General features: G+C 48.0%; 1 protein-coding gene across 5 annotated transcripts in view; it reads left to right on the top strand.

Moving 5' to 3' along the window:
* Window positions 1–21,419, top strand: part of tspan18b (tetraspanin 18b) — a 182,670-nt gene that overhangs the window by 99,189 nt on the left and 62,062 nt on the right. Inside the window, exon 1 of one of the 5 annotated variants that reach the window (XM_073030356.1) lies at window positions 13,649–13,668. The exons of the other annotated variants lie outside the window; for them this stretch is intronic. The gene's annotated coding sequence lies outside the window, so the exon portion shown is untranslated. Of the gene's footprint in view, window positions 1–13,648; window positions 13,669–21,419 lie in introns of those variants that run through there. 5 annotated transcript variants of the gene reach the window in all.

The raw sequence follows: 21,419 nt of genomic DNA on the forward strand, positions 1-21,419 counted from the left end.
ACCTGGGTCACGAGGTGGTGCCATCTTTACATTCAGGCAACGTGGCCCAGGTCCTCTGAGCCACATTCACAGTGCCTCGAGATCGGTGGTGAAGGAAATAAAGGATTAATCTGGCAACTTGTTTTCCCTTTAATTTTGTTTGTGCGACTGATGTCAACGTACTCAACTACAAACCCCATTTTGGAGAACATGTCCATTCTGTTAACTCTCTGTGTTCAGTGGGAGTGGAAATATTAAGGACTTCCAATCTGCTGCTGAGCCTTTTCTCCCCCAGGATCCCTTCCTCAGGCTTCATCACAAGGCCCACGTATGCTTCCAGTCCGGGCTTTGTTCGCGGGAGCGTAAATCTCTGCCGTGGTGGGATGAGTCAATAAACATGTTGGGCGTAGTCACGTACATCTAGGTTTGTATTAGCCAGATGCTTCTTTTACTTTACTTGCCCATGGCCTCTCCGAGACTTGATAGAGAGAACAAGAATTCCTCTATGGTTTACTCAGATTTCTTTTATCATTCCTCCGATGCTCTGTGAAAATTTGTGTCGTCGCCAAGGCGGTTTTCTGAGCGTACCTTGTGTGCTTACGCTTCATCTGATCACTCTTGTTACTGAGCACATTACATATTACACATCATACGCACAGTAAAATTGTACGCTGCCAAAGGTAGCTTTAAAAGTACTCGCTATTTTTGTTAGATTGCAAATGCAATGAGAACTTGTTGGAGCAAAGAGACAACATGTCCTTTCACCCTTAAAGCTCAGTTTAATTTTAGCTGAGAGTAATAAGGAGCTCTCCATTCATTTACCATCCGCAGTTGGCTAGTATCATGGGCAGAAGGGAGAAGCAGGTAACATGGCCCTCCCATGGCCTCATCGTTGCATATTGTCATTGCTGACACTTTGCATCAATTTCTGGGTTGGTGATTGAGTGAGCACATCACCTGACGTTAGGATTTTGTCAGCTCAACGCTGCAGTTTTGTTAAACGTCATTACCTCTGTGACCTGGATTGATCTTTCACCTTGCAACAAGCGGTCGCAGCAGTTTACATTTTACCCCATGGCACGCAGAGATCCTAATGGTAAAGGTGGCCTGGTAGCACCGCGGTTAGCACACTCACTTTTCCACCAGTGATCATCGACTGGGATTAGACTCAGCCCACCGCCTGTCAGGAGTTTCTACGTCCTCCTCATGACCGTGTGGGTTTCCTCCAGGTGCTCCAGTTTCCTCCCAAATTCCAAAGATGTACGAGTTAGGCTTAGCATGCGGTGAAGGCACGGGAAGCTTGGCAACCCCCTTTGTTGCAAGCTGAACTCTCTTTTTGTGTTCTCCCTGCACTCACTGCTAATCTTATTTCCTAGGCATCAGCTACAAGCATGAAATGTGTTCCCGTTTTGGATCATGGGCTATCTCCGTTTAGTATTTCAAACATTTTTACTAACAGATCTTGCTTCAATGTTTTTACTTCTGACGCGCCTCCTGAACATCAGGCATTATTATACTTGTCTCATATTGCCGGGGTTCCTCACTTCCACATTCAGGGAAAGCTCAGGTTACAAAAATGGTATCTATTTCTTTCCTAATCATCTCCTGCTATATTTTAGCTTAGAAGTGTGATCAGGGTCCTGATGTTCAAAGTCTATTCTCAACTGTATGCAGAGTGACCATTTTCTGCATCAGTCCAGGAATTTCCTGGCATGAGTCCTGCTTGTTTGCAGCACTAGATAGGAATCAAATGAGTAAAGTGATATTCCTGGAGATTGAGCAGCCTTGAATCTAGTGAGCGCATGGTGGAGCATTGCTGGAGAAATTCCTCCAGTCTGTCTTGGAGGAAATCAATATTGGCCACTCTCAGGAATATACCACTTTACAATATGTCACCAGACAGACTCCCACCAGATTGACCGACATGACTGAGAAGGTCATTAGCATCATGTATGATGACCACCCAGCACAGTTACTATAGGTTCCTGGCCACCTTGTCATCGTAACTGGTGTTGTAAAGAGCTCCTTTCCACTTCTATAGGAATCTCTCTGCTGCCTTCCTCAACGTTAGTGTTACTTAACCGCTCTTCTTTGATTTCTGTTAATTTTAAAAAATTTATTTAGAGATACAGCACCAAAACAAGCCCTTCTGGCCCAAAGAGCCCACACTGCCCAATCACACCTATGCAACCAATTAACCTACAAACCCGCGTGTCTGTGAAAGGAGGAAACCCGAGCGTCTAAAGGGAAGCCACTCGGTCGTGGGGAGAACGTACAAACTCCTTACAGGCAGCGGTGGGCCACTGCCGCTGTAAAAGTGTTGGGCTAACCAGTGTGCTACCGCGTTGCCCACATTTCCAAACATTCCATTTCCTTCTCTTTACCAATTGCGGTACCCACGAGCCAGCCAGAATTCAGCACAGGAACCGTGGCTGATGTTGGGGCAAACTCTGCAACATTAGAGAATCTGCTTTCAGTCAAAACATCGAAACCTTCTCCTGGGCTTCTCGAGTAACCAGACAAGGCCAGGGTTCGAAGTTTTGACTGAAAGTAGGTTCACTAATGTTGTAGAGTTTCCCCCCTGTTTTTAACAAACCAAGGTACCCCGAACTCTTTTGGCCCCCTCTCACCCTCAACCAGGGACTCTATTTTTATGAAGCAGAGTTCTCATTTCTAGCTAACAATTATCCCCTAACCAACACTATTATGACACATTTCTTCACCTTATCAGGCAGGTGGGCCTTTCCTATTTCCAGTACTACAACAATGGCTGAACTGGAGTGGCACCACAGTGTTTAGGGGTGCACAGAGATCATGCGAGCTGTTCTGTTAATCCATATATTTCAGCATCTCCTACATTATCCCATTTGCTTAGTCTTTTTCAATAATCATAAATGTTTGTCTACAATTTTGAAGTTCTAAAACTTAGTATCAATCAACTCATGCGAAATACATAATTAACTTTTTTTAAAGTAGTCAATAAAATACTTAAATTTCTAAGTTCAAAGGAAATGTTTATCAAAGTACAGATATGTCACCAAATGCAGCCCTGAGATTCATTTTCTTGCGTGAAGTAGGCCCTTCTGGCCCTTTAAGTTGTGGCACCCAGCAACCTGATTTAATCCTAGCCTAATCACGGGACAATTTACAATAACCAATTAACCTACCAACTGGTTCACCTTTGGACTGTGGATGGAAACCAGAGCACCGTGAAGAAACACACGCGGTCACGGGGAGAAGTCCTTACCGACAGTGGTGGGGACTGTACCACCCCAAATCCAATAACCACAATAGAGTCAACGGTAGACTAAACAACAGGGCGGACAACCAGTGCTGCAAAAGACAACAAACTGTTCAAATGCAACAAGGAAGAGAAAAAAATAATAATAAGCAATAAATATTGAGACTGTGAGATGAAGAGTCCTTGAAAGTAAGTCCACAGGTTGTGGGAACAGTTCAGTGATAGGCCAGTGAAGTTGAGTGAAGTTATCCCCTTTGCTTCAAACCCTGATGGTTGTGTGTTAATAACTGTCACTGAACCTGGTGGTGTGAGTCCTGAGGCTCCTGTACCTACTTCCTGATGGCAGCAGTGAGAAGAGAGCTTGACCTGGGTGGAGGGGTGTGGTCCCTGATGACGGATGCTGCTTTCCTGCGACAGCGTCCATGCAGATGTGCTCAATGGTGGGGAGGGCTTTACCTGTGATGGACTGGGCCGTATCCAATGCCTTTTGTAGGATTTTCCATTACTGTTTTCATACCAGGCTGTGGGGCAGCCACTCAATATACTCTCCACTGCCGATCTGTAGAAGTTTGTTGAAGTTTTGGATGTCATGCCGAATCTTTGTAAACCCTTAAGGAAGTAGAGACACTGCCATGCTTTCTTCAGAATTATACTTACCTGCTGGGCCCAGAAGTGATCCTCTGAAATGATAACACTGAGGAAATTATGGTTGCCGTTGCTCACCATCTCTGATTCTCTGATGATCACTGGCTCATGGATCTCTGGTTTCCTCCTCCTGAAGTCAACAATCAGCTTCTTCGTTTTACTAACAGTGAGTACAGGGTAGATTTTCAATGTCCATTCAACATATATACTGACTTATTACCATCTTTGATTTGGCCTATGGCAGTGGTGTCATCAGCAAAAGATATGGCATTGGATCTGTGTCTAGCCGCACATAATCATCAACGTAAAGTGAGGAGAGCAGGGGGCTGGGCACGCGACCATCTGCGTCACCTGTGCTGATGGAAATTGTGGAGGAGATGTTGGTGCCAATTCGATCTGGCTTGGGTCTGCAAATGAGAAAATTGAGGATCCAATTGCAAAAGCATCTATCGAGGCCAAGGATTGGGATATTATTGATCTGTTTCGAGGGGATGATAGCATTAAATGCTGAGCTACAGTGGATGAAGAGCATCCTTTGCTGTCCAGATGTCCCATGGTTTTGTGTAGAGCCAGTGAAATGGCATCTGCTGTGGACCTGTTGTGCTGGTAGTCAAATTGGAGCAGATCCAAGTTGCTTCTCAGGCAGGAGTTGATATGTTTCATCACCAACCTGTCAAAACACTTAATCACTGTGGATGTAAGTGCTACTGGATGATAGTCATTGAGGAAGGTTTTCATGTTCTTCTTTGGCACTGATATAACTGAAGCTTGCTTGAAACGGGTGGGTACCTCAGACTGACGAAGGGAGAGGGTAAGGATCGCAGTGAACACTCCAGGCAGTGGATCAGCACAGGTCTTTAGTACTCGGCCAGGTACCCCATCATGTTTTATGTGGGTTCACCACCCTGAAGGATGCTTGCACCAAGGACTCAGAGACTGAAATCACAGGATCATCAAAGGCTGTGGGGCTTGGAGAAATACTGGAGAGATGTCTTTCTAACTTCATCCCATATACTTAATTACTATTTGGAACCTAATCCTCGGATTGCTCTTTTCGGCACCTTGGGAGAGGTTGACACGCATCTGAGTCCGACTAAACATTGTGCTTTGTCTCTTGCCTCTCCTTTGGCCAGATGTGCAGTCCTTCTTAGAGATGTTGCTCCACCTACTCATGCTCAGTGGCTCAGAGATATTATGTCCTGTTTAGACCTTGAAAAGATTCATTATTCACTCCTTAATTCGGACATAAAGTTCCAAAGGGAGTGGGGACCTTTTCTTGAATATTTTCTTAATTCCCGCTTAGGTTAAATGTCCATCCCTTTTTTTTTCTGTATATAAATCCCTTCTTTCAGTTCTTTCAGTTAAAATTTACGGTTTTTGATGTGTGAACATATTATAGTCCAGGTAGTAGGCAATATACCTTCTTTTTATAAACTCAGCTCAAAATTTCTGTTTAACTTTTCTATATATTGTAAGGTTGCTCTTGGAGTTGGGCAATGGGAAGGCGGGGTGGTAACTAACTATATATGATTCTACCATGGCTGCTCTTTTTTAACTGTTATGAACTATATATTCCATACCTTTGTTTTGCACTGTACAAACCACCTCTTTATTGTTTTTATATTGTAAAAATTAATTTTAAAAAACGGCTGTGGGAGTTCGTGATAGTTCCTCCATGTTTTGATGGTCAAATTGAACACAGAAAGCTTTGAGCTCATCTGGAAGTGAAGCCCTGTTGTCACCCATTTCACTTGATAAGAGGTGATAGGATTCACTCGCTGCCACATTGATTCAAGTTACTCCTTATGTTAACAATTTAGCTCCTGTACCTTAAACATCAAAATAAGCAATTACCAAAATACTTCAGGAGTGTTTTACCAAGGTAGCAGTTAAGCAACTTTGTCGCTAAAGTTGCAGTAACCGATTACACATATCTTGCACAGCAAAACATAATCTTTCAATTTAATGTTACGGCAGATTAATTAAATTATCAGGCTATTTTGAAATGCCTCCTGGTTATAAAGACCATGTAGATAAATGTATTACAGCTGATGTTAATCAGTGCAGTAGCACAACAGATCAAACCATTTAGTTCTGCTGTAAGTGCTAATGTGTAGCAATATGGCAGTTAGCAGCAACTGGACTGGGAAACGCAATGGGCGAACCAGTGGAATCAATCTCTGTCATTTTATAGAAGCATTGTTTTAGGTAAGTAAGATTTTAGTTTAGTATTGAATCAGAATTCAAGGCTAAAATTAATTGCAAACCACAATAATTTTATTATTTATCTTCTACATGAAAGCTAAATGTAGATCACTGCGTGCAATTCATTACATTCCCAGTCATTTAGGGTGGAGCTGGGTGTGATTCTACAGATTGGAGGTTAGAAGGTTCCCTTTAAAAATGGATGGGCTGGAGGAAGGGACTATTGCATATTCCGAGGTTAAAGTGGGTAATTTTTAAAGTAGAAGATGACTTAGGGGTTTAAAACAAAGAAAGACTTCTATTTAATGGGTAAGGTGAGACCCCATGAGACTAGTTTTGAATCACTCTGGAGCCAAAGCTAGCACCGCTTCCCTCACTGTTATTAATTTTTATGGTTTTTCATAATTTCAGACATTTTTTACACACCCACAAAATAGTAGTCCTTAAAATTTATTTTTCCCCCAAGTGACGGTGCATTTGTACTATGTACCAACAACCACTGAGCACGTGCTAAGATTTCATTAGATTTGCCTCAGGGAAAAAATAGGGAGAGAGAAGGCTTCTATTGAATCAACAATGATAAACATAGGAACGTGGACTGCAGTAACTTTGCATGAGTGTTGGGCCTCTTCAAAGTGTTGCTCCACGACCATTATTATTTACTTTATATCTGTGGCTTTGTTCATACAACAAAATTACTGAGGGAAATCATGTGTTTTCTGAATAGTTCTCTCCAGTCGGGTCACCCCATTACATGATAGTGGTGTTTAAGAAGCTTTTAGACAGGGAAGTGCATACGCAGGGAATGGATCATGTTCAGACAGAAGGGGTTTAGTGTAGTTTGGCATCATGGGCTGAGGGCCTGCTCCTGTACTGTATGCTCTATGTTCTATGTTTAATGCATGAATTCATTAGTGAATATACATGTAGTATTGGACACCACTCACTAATATCCATGTGCAAATCATTGAGAAGGAATAGCATTGGAATCCTGGTAATATTCCTCTCTCTGACCCAGATACAAACACTAATTATTAATTTCATACAACATAACGCAGAGTGGGGACCATCCTGATCTGCGTGGAAACTGCCCCCAACATTCAATTCACTGTCTTTCTTTGCCAGCATAGGGCACTTTGGGAGCTCGGCATGCCAGGAACACAGAACAGCGTCTTGTAATTGTAATTGCAGCAGATCGGTACAACAGCCAGCCGGTAGATTCTATAACCTCCTGCCAATCTCATCAGCTTTCTTCTATATAAGAAGTTCAAAGAAACAAAGTTCAAAAGGCTAGAGAAAGTGGTGGATGCAGCCCAGTCCATTACAGGCAAAGCCCTCGTCAGCACTGAGTACATTTACAAGGAATACTGCCTCGAGAAAGCAGCGTCCACTATCCAGGCCTTGCTCTCTTCACCCTGAGCCAGGCCTTCAAACATCAGGCTCCTCAACTAGCACGGATAGCTTCACTCGGCACTGATTTCAAAACCTACAGAATCCCTGTGGATACTTTACAACTCACATTCTCTGTCGTATTTATTTTTTTATTTTCACAATTTGCCTTATTCTGTTTTGGTTTTTTGTTGGATTTGTTCATGTATAGTTTTTCATAAATTCTATTGTATTTCTTTATCTTGCTGTAAATACTTGCAAGAAAATGAATCTCAGGGTAGTATATGGTGACATATATGTACTTGGATAGTAATGTACTTTGGCTTTGATTTTCTGTGACATGAGTTACAAACAGCCAGATGTCACCAATGCTGTCTTATCAAAGCCTTCCTCATCCATTGGAGGGATAAGTAAAGCGATGTCAGTGCCTGACACCCTCTACATCGAGTTCCTAATTCTGCTCGGTGGGCTGTGTTGGGGAGGTGTGGTGAACTACATATACCTGTCTGGACACGCTCCCCCTTGCTGACCACTGACCGTGGCTCCTTCCACAGACCCTGGTATAAAGGCGATTGGGGCCTGAGCCCTGCCCTCAGTCTCCAGGATGTAGTATGGTGGTCAACTACTGCTTGTTCTTTCTTCCAGTCAATAAAAGCCGATATTTCGCCTCATGTCTCAGAGAGTTATTGATGGTGCATCAATTTTATTGACTGGAAGTTTTAAAACATGGAAAGTATTTTACATCCGGAAAAATTGGATTTGGACCCCCAAGCCCCTGAAGCAGCTCTTGCCTTTGAACTCTGGCTTGCATGCTTCCAATCGTACTTGGAGGAGGTTAGTGTGACTGAACCCGCTGTTATGCACCGAATTCTCCTCTCGAGGGTCACCCCGAAAGTTTACTCACTTATCAGAGACCTGCTGACCTACCAAGGGGCACTGGACGCCCTCAAAAGACAGAACCTGCGGCCGGTGAACACCGTCTATGCAAGACATCGCTTAGCTACGCGGCGACAGCGGGCTGGAGAGTTGAGCACTGAGTTTCTCCGAGTCCTACAGACACTCGTGCGAACTTGCGACTGCAAAGCTCTCACGGCAGAACAGCTTGTGGAGCTCCTCGTACAAGACGCCTTTGTTACAGGGATCAGGTCAGTGTATATGCGCCAGCGGCTGCTGGAAAATGCCGATCTTACCTTACGCTCGGCGATCGAGACGGCCGACACTCTGGAGGCTGCTCTGCACAACGTTGACGCTGTCCAGCCGCGTGATCCCCCGCCGGTTCCGTGGACATCTCAGACCCTGCCGCTACCGGTTACCGTGAGCGAATTCGCCAACACCGCTGCCAGTCGCGATTCCACGAACTCCCCGAACCCGACCACAGCTGCTGCCAGTCGCAAGCCCACGCAGTGTTACTTCTGCGGACTCGAAAAGCACCCCTGAAAACGCTGCCCAGCCCGAGAAGCGACCTGTTCCAGCTGCCGGAAGAAGGGCCATTTCGCCAAGGTCTGTAAGTCTAAACCACGAGCGGGGTCAGGCAGCGCTGCGTGTGAGGCATGGGGGCAGCCATCTTGGTCGCCGCCATCTTGCCTGCCCGGATGGGGGCGGCCATTTTTGTCGGCGCCAACACGCCCCGCCCCCGACCCACCGGTGCTTACCGGGCACCAAGACAGCAGTTCAACTCTGGCCTCCGTAACCCTCGACCAAAGCGGCCCACACCAGCTTGCAAGGTCAATGATGGACATTCTGGTGGAGGGACACAGGACTAGCTGCCTGTTTGACACGGGCAGCACTGAGAGTTTTATTCACCCGGACACAGTGCAATGCTGTGGACTCGTGACACGGTCGGTAAGCCAGAGGGTCACCTTGGCTTCTGGGTCGCATTCCAAAGACATCCGGGTGGGTTGTGTAGCGACATTGGTGGTGCAGGGCACAGAATATCAGGACTTTGCGCTACTGGTCATGCCTCAACCGTGTGCCCCTGTGCTATTGGGGCTGGACTTCCAGAGCCACCTCGAAAGTGTGACTATGGCATATGACGGGCCCCTCCCACCGCTCACTGTCAGGAATCCTCAGTTTTGTGGGACTTCGTCATATACCCCGCTACTGACCACACACACACCAACCCGCACATCCCACCCAGCACCATGCCGACAGCTGCGCTACTGACACCACTTGCAGCCTCTCCACCCTCAAAATCTCTCCCCCGCCACTGTTCGCCAACCTGACCTCCGACTGTAAACCTGTGGCAACTAAAAGCAGGAGGTACAGCGCGGGGGACAGGGCCTTCATTCAGTCAGAGGTGCAGCGGCTGCTCAGGGAGGGGATCATTGAGCCAAGCACAAGCCCTTGGAAGGCCCAGGTGGTTGTTGTTCGGACCGGGTAGAAAAATAGGATGGTCGTGGACTATAGCCAAACCATCAATAGGTTCACGCAGCTTGACGCGTACCCCCTACCCCGCATCGCGGATATGGTCAACCAGATAGCTCAGTACAAGGTGTACTCGACAATAGATCTGAAATCCGCTTATCACCAGCTCCCCATCCGCCCAGAGGACTGTCCCTACTCCGCCTTCGAGGCGGGCGGCAGGCTCTATCACTTCCTGCGCGTCCCCTTCGGTGTCACAGATGGTGTCTCTGTCTTCCAGAGGGAAATGGACCGGATGATGGACCAGTGCCAACTGAAGGCCACATTTCCATATCTGGATAACATCACCATCTGTGGTCACGACTGGCCGGATCACAACGCCAACCTCCAACGATTTTTCCAAGTGGCCAAAGCCCTGAACCTTATTTATAACAGGGACAAGCGTGTGTTCGGAACCACCTGACTCGCTATCCTTGGGTATGTCGTGGAAAACGGGGTCATTGGCCCTGATCCCGACCGTATGCGCCCCCTGTTAGAACTCCCTCTTCCCACCACTCTCAAACCCTCAGACGGTGCCTGGGCTTCTTTTCTTATTACACCTAATGGGTTCCCCATTACACAGACAAGGCCCGCCCCCTGGTCAAGTCCACCGCATTTCCCCTCTCTGCCGAGGCCTGCGCGGCCTTCAGCTGCATTAAAGGGGACATTGCCAAAGCAACGATGCATGCGGTGGACGAGATCAGTCCCTTCCAAGTAGAGAGTGACACCTCCGACTTCGCGCTGGCTGCTACCCTCAATCAGGCAGGCAGGCCAGTAGCATTCTTTTCTCGTACCCTTCAAGGCTCTGAAATTCGGCACTCCACGGTGGAGAAAGAAGCCCAGGCCATAGTGGAAGCTATTAGGCACTGGAGGCACTATCTCACCGGCAAAAGGTTCACCTTGCTGACCGACCAGCGCTCAGTTGTGTTCATGTTCAGCAACCAACAGCGGGGCAAAATCAAAAATGATAAAATTTTGCGGTGGAGAATAGAACTCTCCACCTACAACTATGATATCCTGTACCGGCCTGGAAGGCTCAATGAGCCCCCTGATGCCCTATCCCGGGGAGCGTGTGCCAGTGCGCAGCTCGACCAGCTATACGCCCTCCATGCACATCTTTGCCACCCGGGGGTCACCCGATTTTACCATTTCGTGAAAGCCCGGAACCTGCCGTACTCCCTTGAGGACATCAGGACGATGACCAGAGACTGCCAAGTCTGCGCTGAGTGCAAACCGCACTTCTACCGTCCTGAAAAGGTGCAACTTATCAAGGCCACCCGCCCCTTTGAGCGACTGAGTGTTGACTTTAAGGGCCCCCTTCCCTCCACCGACCGCAATGTCTACTTTCTCAACATAATCGACGAGTACTCGTGGTTCCCCTTTGCCATCCCTTGCCCCGATACCACTGCCACGTCCGTCATAAAAGCCCTGCGCCAGCTCTTCACTCTGTTCGGATATCCCTGCTATATCCACGGTGATAGAGGGTCCTCCTTTATGAGTGACGAGCTGCGCCAGTACCTGCTGGCTAGGGGCATTGCTACTAGTCAGACCAGGAGCTATAATCCCCGGGGAAATGGACAGGTGGAGAGGGAGAATGCCACAGTGTGGAAGGCCACACTTTTAGCCCTTAAGTCAAAAGGGTTGCCGGTCTCTCGATGGCAGGAGGTCCTCCCCGAGGCACTCCACTCCATCCGCTCCCTGTTATGTACGTCCACCAATGCCACCCCTCATGAGCGCCTCTTTTCTTTTCCCAGGAAGTCTGCCACTGGGACCACCCTACCAGCTTGGCTGACATCCCCAGGGCCAGTGCTGCTCCGGAAACATGTGAGGAGCAACAAATACTCCCCGCTGGTCGAGAGGGTTCACCTACTACATGTGAACCCCCAGTATGCCTACGTGGTCTTACCTGATGGGCGGGAGGACACGGTCTCCGTCTGCAACCTGGCGCCCGCAGGAGCAGCAGACCACTACCCCGAACACTCCGCGGTAACTATGAACCCTGTACCTGAGGTGACACCGCGCACACTGAGCCCTACACAGACTCCTCACGACGCTCCTATACCGGGCGCCTCGCACACGCATGAGGGATCACTGACGCCTAATGGGCTGACACCTCCAGTCAGGCCGGAACCAGCACAACCTCCGTCTCCAGTGCAATCACCACCGGCACCTGTGCAATCACAGCCGGTGCTACGTAGATCGCAGCGACAGATTCGACCACCTGATAGACTTAACCTGTAAATATACTTGTAAGAAACTTCGCCCCATGGGGACTCTCTTTTAAAACAAAGGGTGGGTGAATGTGGTGAACTACATATTTATATTGTGTCCAGGGCGTGTCTGGACACGCCCCCCCCGCTGACTGCTCCTGTGGCTCCTCCCACAGACCCCTGTATAAAGGTGATTGGAGGCACTGCTCCTCCCTCAGTCTCCAGGATGTAGTATGGTGGTCAACTACTACTTGTTCTTTCTTCCAGTCAATAAAAGCCGATATTTCACCTCACGTCTCAGAGAGAGTTATTGATGGTGCATCAGGAGGCCATGCTGTTCATACACCCAACACAAGGCTTGCAAAACACATTCTCTATTCTGAGTTCTATCATGGCAAGGTAATACCAGGTGGTTCAGAGGAAACAATTTAAGGCTTTTAATGATGCCTTAAAAAAAGGTAACATTCCCATTGGCTTTTGGGGATCCCTTTCTCAATGGAGAAGGAACATCTGGAGGAACACCTGGGTTACCTTTGAGAACCCAATGTAAACAGCAGGAGATAGACTCAGTACCTCTGATATTACCCACCCACTCTTGCTAACATCATCTCCTGCAGGAGGCAGAGAAGGCAAACTGCTAATTAAATTTGCTGACCACACTACACTGATTGGCTTATTCTCAAATAATAATGAGGCAGCCTACAGAGAGGAGGTCATCACCCTGACACAGTGGTGTCAAGAAAACAACCTCTCCCTCTACCTCGCAAAGACAAAGGAGCTGGTTGTGGATTACAGGAGGAATGGAGACGGGCTAACCCCTATTGACATCAATGGTTGAGAGGGTGAACAGCTTTAAGCTCCTCAGCATCCACATCACCAAGGATCTCATGTGGTCTGTACACACCAGCTGTGTAGTGAAAAAGGCACAACAGTGCCTCTGTCACCTCAGACGGTTGAGGAAGTTTGGTATGGACCCTCATATTCTAAGAACTTTCTATAGGGGCAAGATAGGGAACATCCTGACTGGCTGCATCACTGCCTGGTATGGGAACTGTATCTCCCTCAATCGCAGGACTCTGCAGAGAGTGGTGCGGACAGCCCAGCGCATCTGTAGACGAGAACTTCCCACTATTCAGAATACTTACAAAGACAGGTGTGTGAAAAGGGCCCAAAGGATCATTGGGGACCCAAATCATCCCAACCACAAACTGTTCCAGCTGCTACCATCCGGGAAATGGTACCACAGCGTAAAAGCCAGAACCAACAGGCTCTGGGACAGCTTCTTCCACCAGGCCATCAGACTGATTAATTCATGCTGACACAACTGTATTTCTATGTTATATTGACTATCCTGTTGTATGTAATACTTATTATAAATTACTATAATTGCACATTTGAATGGAGACGTAACGTAAAGATTTTTACTCCTCATGTATATGAAGGATGTAAGAAATAAAGTCAATTCCATTGAATTCAATTCAATTCACACATTAGCCATGTTGGAATACAGATCATCCCACTCTGAGAAACTGCCCAATCAAGGGTGAAAAACTCAGCCAACAACCGAAGGACCAGCTAGAAACCCCAGAGTGGTCAGCAGTAAGTTATCTGGAGGATCATCTTTTTTCTGACTTCTGTTAATCAGTGCTTTGGTGAAGGATAGAAGCAGGTTGTTTTGATATACATTTGAGCAAATGATAGGCTCCTAGTATTTACTTTTTGTGGTGATAAATGCCTGTTCTCTACTCAAGCCTCTTGCCCTCGTGTATGGCAACTAAACGATAAAGTTCTGCTTTCTAACTGCCTTTGATATAGTGCCAGAAGCGTGGGCCTTGCCCAGCACATTGTGGTGCTCAGGGGGCCTGGTCACCTGCTAGCCCCAGCACTCCTGGTGGCCAGCGCTATCAATTGTTCTTGTTTTAAAACGTGTTTGTGGGATTAGGGTGAGATGTTAAAGTTCATTTATTGTTACATTTTAGCTCGGGTTATACAGTTGTTCACCTGTGTGTTTGTGGGTCACCATGACTGTAACCGGGGCGTGTAATAATCACCAGTCCTGTCTGTATGTGACTGCGTTGTTTCTCACTGAGCTACCACGCTCTGACGGTCGCAATAAAAATGTCAGCTTCCCGCAACTTCCTGTCGTCTATCACGCAGGTCTTAGACGACGGCAAGCGGGAGAGTCTGGACCCTGGGTGAGCTGACAGACTCCGCCCGTTCCTTTGGGTTGAATAGAACTCCCGGAGGCGACAGCTTACCGGTCGAGTTGTACTCGGCTCTGTGGATGGGCCCCGACCTGCTGGAAGTGTACAACGCTATGATCCGGGCAGGCAGCATGTCCGAATCCATGAGGAAGGGCATCCTCACCCTCATCTACAAGCTGAAGGGGGAAAAGGAGGACATTAGGAATTGGAGGCCCATCTCTCTCCTAAATATAGACTATAATGTGCTGTACCGGGCAGGAAGATCTCAGACAGCCTCGAGCTGCTGAGGGACACCATCGCCTACGTGCAGGACAGGAGGGTGGACGACTGCCTGGTCAGCTTGGACCAGGAGAAAGCCTTCGTCAGGATATCGCACACGTACATGGCGGATGTACTCTCCAAAATGGGATTTGGGGAGGGAATCCGGAATTGGATCAGACTGCTCTACATGGACATCTGTAGCGCAGTCCAAGTCAACGGGTGGGAAACAGACAGCTTCCCCATCAGGTCTGGAGTCAGGCAGGGCTGCCCTCTCTCCCCTGTCTTGTTCGTGTGCTACATAGAACCCTTTGCCGAAGCCATCAGGAGGGATGGGGGCAGAAGAGGGGTGAGGCTGCCCAGCAGTGGAGGGACCCAAGTCAAAACCTCCCTGTACATGGACGACATCACCGTCTTCTGCTCTGATCCGAGGTCGGTTCGCAGGTTGATCAGCATCTGCGAACAGTTCGAGCTGGCGTCGAGAGCCAGGGTCAACCGCACGAAGAGCGAAGCCATGCTCTTTGACAACTGGCCCGACCGATCCAGCGTCCCCTTCACCATCAGGGCTGATCACGTGAAGGTGTTGGGGGTCTGGTTCGGAGGGGCCGAGGCGTGCAACAAGAACTGGCAGGAGCGGACTGCCAAGGTGAAACAGAAACTGGGGCTGTGGGGAGGGCGCTCCCTATCGATAGCGGCAAGAACCTGGTCATCAGGTGTGAGGTGCTCTCAGGGCTGCTGTACTTGGCGCAGGTGTGGCCAGTCCCCCAATCCTGCAGCTCGGAAATCACCAGAGCCGTCTTCAGATTCGTCTGGGGATCGAGGATGGAGCGAGTCAGACGGGCCGTCATGACAATGGAGGCAAGAACGTTCCCAATGTTGCCCTCACCCTGATGGCCAGCTTTGTGTGTGGCTGCATCAGGTTGTGTGTGGATCCCAGGTACGTGGGCACCAAGTACCACTATGTGCCCAGGTTCTACCTGTCGCCCTGGCTACGAAGGATAGGTCTGGCCCCTTTCCCACGCAACACCCCTGTCAGCTGGTCATTGCCGCCATACCTGTCCTTCGTAGAGAAGTTCTTCCAGGTCAACGCCTTTGACCACAGGGCCATCAGGAAGTCCTGCAGGCACTGCAGGAGAAGGATGAGATGGGCTCAGTGGGGTGGTTCCCTGAGCAGACCGTCCAGTTCATCTGGCAAAATGCCTCATCGCCAGACCTCACCAACAGGCACCAAGACCTTGCCTGGCTGGTGGTGAGAGGGGCCCTCCCAGTCCGATCCCTCCTGTACACCCGGAATGTCGTCTCCACATCCCTCTGCCCACGGGAGGACTGCAGAGAGGAGGAGTCGGTGACCCACCTCTTTGCACACTGTGGGTTTGCGGAGAAGGTGTGGAGGAGGATGGAAGGAATGGTGTCGAGATTCATGCCCAGCAGCTGCGTAACTGAGGACTCCCTGATTTACGGGCTGTTCCCGGGGATGCACACGGAGAACATCCGTGCTACACCTGCCCTTACACTTCCTCCCTCACCACCATTCAGGGCCCCAGACAGTCCTTCCAGGTGAGGCGACACTTCACCTGTGAGTTGGCTGGTGTGGTATACTGCGTCCGGTGCTCCCGGTGTGGCCTTTTATATATTGGTGAGACCCGACGCAGACTGGGAGACCGTTTCACTGAACACCTATGCTCTGTCCGCCAGAGAAAGCAGGATCTCCCAGTGGCCACACATTTTAATTCCACGTCCCATTCCCATTCTGATATGTCTATCCATGGCCTCCTCTACTGTCAAGATGAAGCCACACTCAGGTTGGAGGAACAACACCTTATATACCGGCTGGGTAGCCTCCAACCTGATGGCATGAACATTGACTTCTCTAATTTCCGTTAATGCCCCTCCTCCCCTTCTTACACCATCCCTGACATATATAGTTGTTTTTTTTTCTCTCCCTCTCTCTCTCTGCCCATCACTCTGCCTGTTCTCCATCTCCCTCTGGTGCTTCCCCCCCCCCCCACCTTTCTTTCTCCCGAGGCCTCCCGTCCCATGATCCTTTCCCTTCTCCAGCTCTGTATCACTTTCGCCAATCACCTTTCCAGCTCTTAGCTTCATCCCACCCCCTCCGGTCTTCTCCTATCATTTCGCATTTCCCCCTCCCCCCACTACTTTCAAATCTCTTACTATCTTTCCTTTCGGTTAGTCCTGATGAAGGGTCTCGGCACAAAACGTCGACAGTGCCTCTCCTTATAGATGCTGCCTGGCCTGCTGTGTTCCACCAATGTAACTGGGGGCAGGCAGACTCCTACAGTATATACTGGTAAACTGAACTAGTCACCTTCACTGATCGACTAGAGTAATCACATCCAGGGTTGATTTACTACTTGGCTTATATTCCACAGACCTCAGGCAGGTACAGGATCACAGGGTAGAATGGAAGGGTAACAGGAATACTGTGGTGAGCATTTGGTCCAAGATGACAGATGAGAAGAGAGCGGAGGGGACCACCAGCCGGAGGAGATGTCTGTCGCCGTCGGAAATCTACCACTGCCAGAACAGCAACCCGTCTCGCACCTCCAGTGTGCCCCACTGAGAGTGTAGGGCCTTGGGCTCTGGGTACAGGGCGGAGACCTCTACCCACTCCAGCCGTCGTCCCACGCTCAGCCATTCCCCTCACCCGGGCCACCTGAAACATTGCCATCACCGCCTGCCCCTGGCTCCGCTATGCTGTATTGGGGCCACTGCAGGGTGTGAGCCCCGTTGTGGGCTGCTGGGGAACCGGCGGTGGTTGTCGCTGCGCCCACCGTGTCTGCTTTCTGGGGCTGCCCTGCCGGAGAGCCACGGCTTCAGCACCGAGGCAGAGTGTCGCCCCCAGCACATCCACACGGGCCCCCAGCGGGACAGCAGGTCCAGACCAAAGATGCAGGCTAGCCACACCTTGTCCCCCACCGCAATACACAGCCACCTCTTCCCTCTCATCGCCGCACGGTCGCCGGGGCTCAAAGTCAGCTGGATCGCCGTCACTTGCCCCATTGCGGTTTCCTGGGAAGACACAGTGCTTGGTCCCCAGGTTCTTCCTGTGGAGTCAGCGTCCGGTCTTCGGGGGCCCAGCCCGGAGCTGCGTTGGAGGCATACTGCTCGGATTCCTCGCCTTGTTCCCCGGGCCTTCAGGCGCTCCAACCGACTTCGTAGCTCTTCAATTTCTAATCCCGCTCCTAACACCAATGCGGCCAGCATATCGGTCCATGAAGACAGGTAAGAGCTCGTTTATCTCAGCTGACAGTTTTATTTTTTTCTTTCTAAAAATACTTTATTCTGAAATATTACAAAATAAAGTGATTTACATAGAAAAAAATCCATTCATTAAATCTGAGTCCTTATACAATAAAGTTATTTACAATAAATTATACGTTGACTCTGTTCCTATTCAAATTAAAGGTGTTTACAATAAAACATTCATTGACTCTCAAACTTTAGACAAGGATTAAAGACTTATTTACAATAAAATAAAATTATTAACGATAAACATCCAGGCGTTGACTCTGATTCCTTTACCGAAGTTCCTTTACGGTCTATAGATTTCCAGCCACTCCTGGGGCACCATGTTGACTCATCTATCCACACCGCTGATGAGAGGTATTCTCCTCCCCACCCGACCCCTCCCACTCCCATGGGTGATGAACCTCAAACGGTGGTCCTTCCCCACCGGGCCCTTGCGGTGGCTGCACCAAGCCTGGGTGCGTCCCTCAGCATGAATTCCTGCAGCCGAGAATATGCCAGCCGGCAGCACTCAGCCACGGACATCTCCGTGTGCTGGTAGACCATCAAGTTACGGGCTGACCAAAGAGCATCTTTCACCGATGTAAGTGTGAGTGTAGCACCCTCCATCTCCATCTCCCTCTGGTGCTTCCCCCCCCCCCCCACCTTTCTTTCTCCCGAGGCCTCCCGTCCCATGATCCTTTCCCTTCTCCATGAACCTATCCAAACGTCTCTTGAATGTTAAAATAAAGCTTACATGCACCACTTCCGCACTCTCACTACCCACTGAGTTTAGAGGTTTCCCATCATGTTCCGCTTAAACTTTTCACCTTTCTTTATTAGCCCATGACCTTATGTTATAGTCACATTGAAAAAGCCTGCTTGCATTTAGCTTAATTTTGTAACTCCTCATAATTTAGTATACCTCTGTCAAAAGACCTTAAATCTTCTACATTCCCAGGAATAAAGTCCTAACCTATTCAATCTTTCTTTATAACTTTGTTCTTCCAGTCCAGTCAACATTCTTGTAAATTTTCTCTGTACTCTTACAAATATTATTTACATCTTTCCAGTAGGTAGGTGACCAAAACTGCACACACTATTCCAAATCAGTACTTTGATTAGAAGGCCAATGTGCCAAAAGCTTTCTTAATGACCCTATCTACCTGTGATGCCACTTTAATGAATTACGGACCTGTGTTCCCAGATCTCTTTTGTTCTACCACTCTGCTCGGGCCCGTACCATTCACTCTGTAAAACCTACCCTGGTTGGTCCTTCTGAAGTGCAACTCATCACACGTCCTCATTAAATTCTATCTGCCATTTTTCAGCTCATTTTCCAGCTGGTCCAGATCTAGCTGTGAGCTCTGATAGTCTTCCTCGCTGTCCACTACACCCCCAATCTTGATGTCATCCACTAATTTGCTGATCCAGTTAACCACATATCATACAGATTATTGATATAGATGACAAACAACAATCGACCTAGCACTGATTCCTGAGACATGTCATTAGTTACAGGACTGCAGTCAGAGAGGCAACCATCAATTTCCCAATTTACTCAATTTCCCTCGGGATCAATAAAGTATGTCTGTCTGTTTGTCAACTACCACTCTGGCTTCTCCCACAAAGCCAATGTCTAATCCAATTTGTTACCTCATCTTGAATCTCGAGTGACTACACCTTCTTGACCAAACTCCCATGAGGGACCCTGTGAAATGCTTTACTAAAGTCCATGTAGACAACATCCACTGCCTTGCCTTCATCAACTTTCCTGGTTACTTTCTGAAAAAACTCTGTAAGATTGGTTAGACACAACCTACCACACATGGAGCCATGCTGACTATCCCTAATCAGTCCATGTCTATCCAAACACTCATATATCCTATCGCTTGGAATATCTTCCAATAACTTTCCCACTATTGATGCCAGACTCATCGGCCCATAATTTCCTGGTTTATTTTAAAAACTGGAGCAGCATTAGCTATCCTCCAAACCTGATGCAAAGGATAGTTTAAATATCTCACCAGGGCCTTTGCTATTTCTACAGCAGCCTCCCACAGGGACTGAGGGAACACTTTGTCAGGCTCAGGGAGTTTATCCACCCCACGTTGCCTCAAGACAGCAAACACCCCTCCTCTGTGATCTGTATCGCGTCCATGACCTCACGGCTGCTTTGCCTCACTTTTACAGGCGCTCGGTCCATCTTCCAAGTAAATACAGATGCAATAAATCCATTTAAGATCTCCCCCATCTCTTCTGACTCCACGCATGGATTACCATTCTGATCTTCCAGAGCCAATTTTGTCCCTTGCAATCCTTTTGCTCTTAACATATCTGTAGAATCCCTTAGGATTCTCCTTCACCTTGCCTGATAGAGCAATCTTTTGGTCCCCCTGATTTAAATATCCTCCTGGCAAGCATTTAAAGATCGCATGGATGAACTACAACAATTGTTCATCCCAGTTTGGCAAAAGAATAAACCAGGGAAGGTAGTGCAGCTGTGGCTGACAAGGGAAATTAGGGATAGTATCAAGTCCAAAGAAGAAACATATAAATTAGCAAAAAGAAGCAGTACACCTGAGGACTGGGAGAAATTCAGAGACCAGCAGAGGAGGACAAAGGGCTTAATTAGGAAAGGGAAAAAAGATTATGAGAGAAAGCTGGTAGGGAACATAAAAACTGACTGTAAAAGCTTTTATAGATACATGAAAAGAAAAAGATTGGTCAAGACAAATGTAGGTCCCTTACAGTCAGAAACAGGTGAATTGATCATAGGGAACAAAGACATGGCAGACCAATTGAATAACTACTTTGGTTCTGTCTTCACTAAGGAGGACATAAATAATCTTCCGGAAATAGTAAGGGACCGAGGGTCTAGTGAGATGGAGGAACTGAGGGAAATACATGTTAGTAGGGAAGTGGTGTTAGGTAAATTGAAGGGATTAAAGGCAGATAAATCTCCAGGGCCAGATGGTCTGCATCCCAGAGTGCTTAAGGAAGTAGCCCAAGAAATAGTGGATGCATTAGTGATAACTTTTCAAAACTCCTTAGATTCTGGATTAGTTCCTGAGGATTGGAGGGTGGCTAATGTAACCCCACTTTTTAAAAAAGGAGGGAGAGAGAAACCCGGGAATTATAGACCGGTTAGCCTGACATTGGTGGTGGGGAAAATGCTGGAGTCGGTTATCAAAGATGTGATAACAGCACATTTGGAAAGAGGTGAAATCATCAGACAAAGTCAGCATGGATTTGTGAAAGGAAAATCATGTCTGACGAATCTTATAGAATTTTTTGAAGATGTAACTAGTAGAGTGGATAGGGGAGAGCCAGTGGATGTGGTATATTTAGATTTTCAAAAGGCTTTTGACAAGGTCCCACACAGGAGATTAGTGTGCAAACTTAAAGCACACGGTATTGGGGGTACGGTATTGATGTGGATAGAGAATTGGTTGGCAGACAGGAAGCAAAGAGTGGGAGTAAACGGGACCTTTTCAGAATGGCAGGCAGTGACTAGTGGGGTACCGCAAGGCTCAGTGCTGGGACCCCAGTTGTTTACAATATATATTAATGATTTAGACGAGGGAATTCAATGCAGCATCTCCAAGTTTGCGGATGACATGAAGCTGGGTGGCGGTGTTA

This window comes from Hemitrygon akajei, chromosome 27 (genome assembly GCF_048418815.1).
Source record: "Hemitrygon akajei chromosome 27, sHemAka1.3, whole genome shotgun sequence".
Classification (NCBI taxonomy): Eukaryota; Metazoa; Chordata; class Chondrichthyes; order Myliobatiformes; family Dasyatidae; genus Hemitrygon; species Hemitrygon akajei.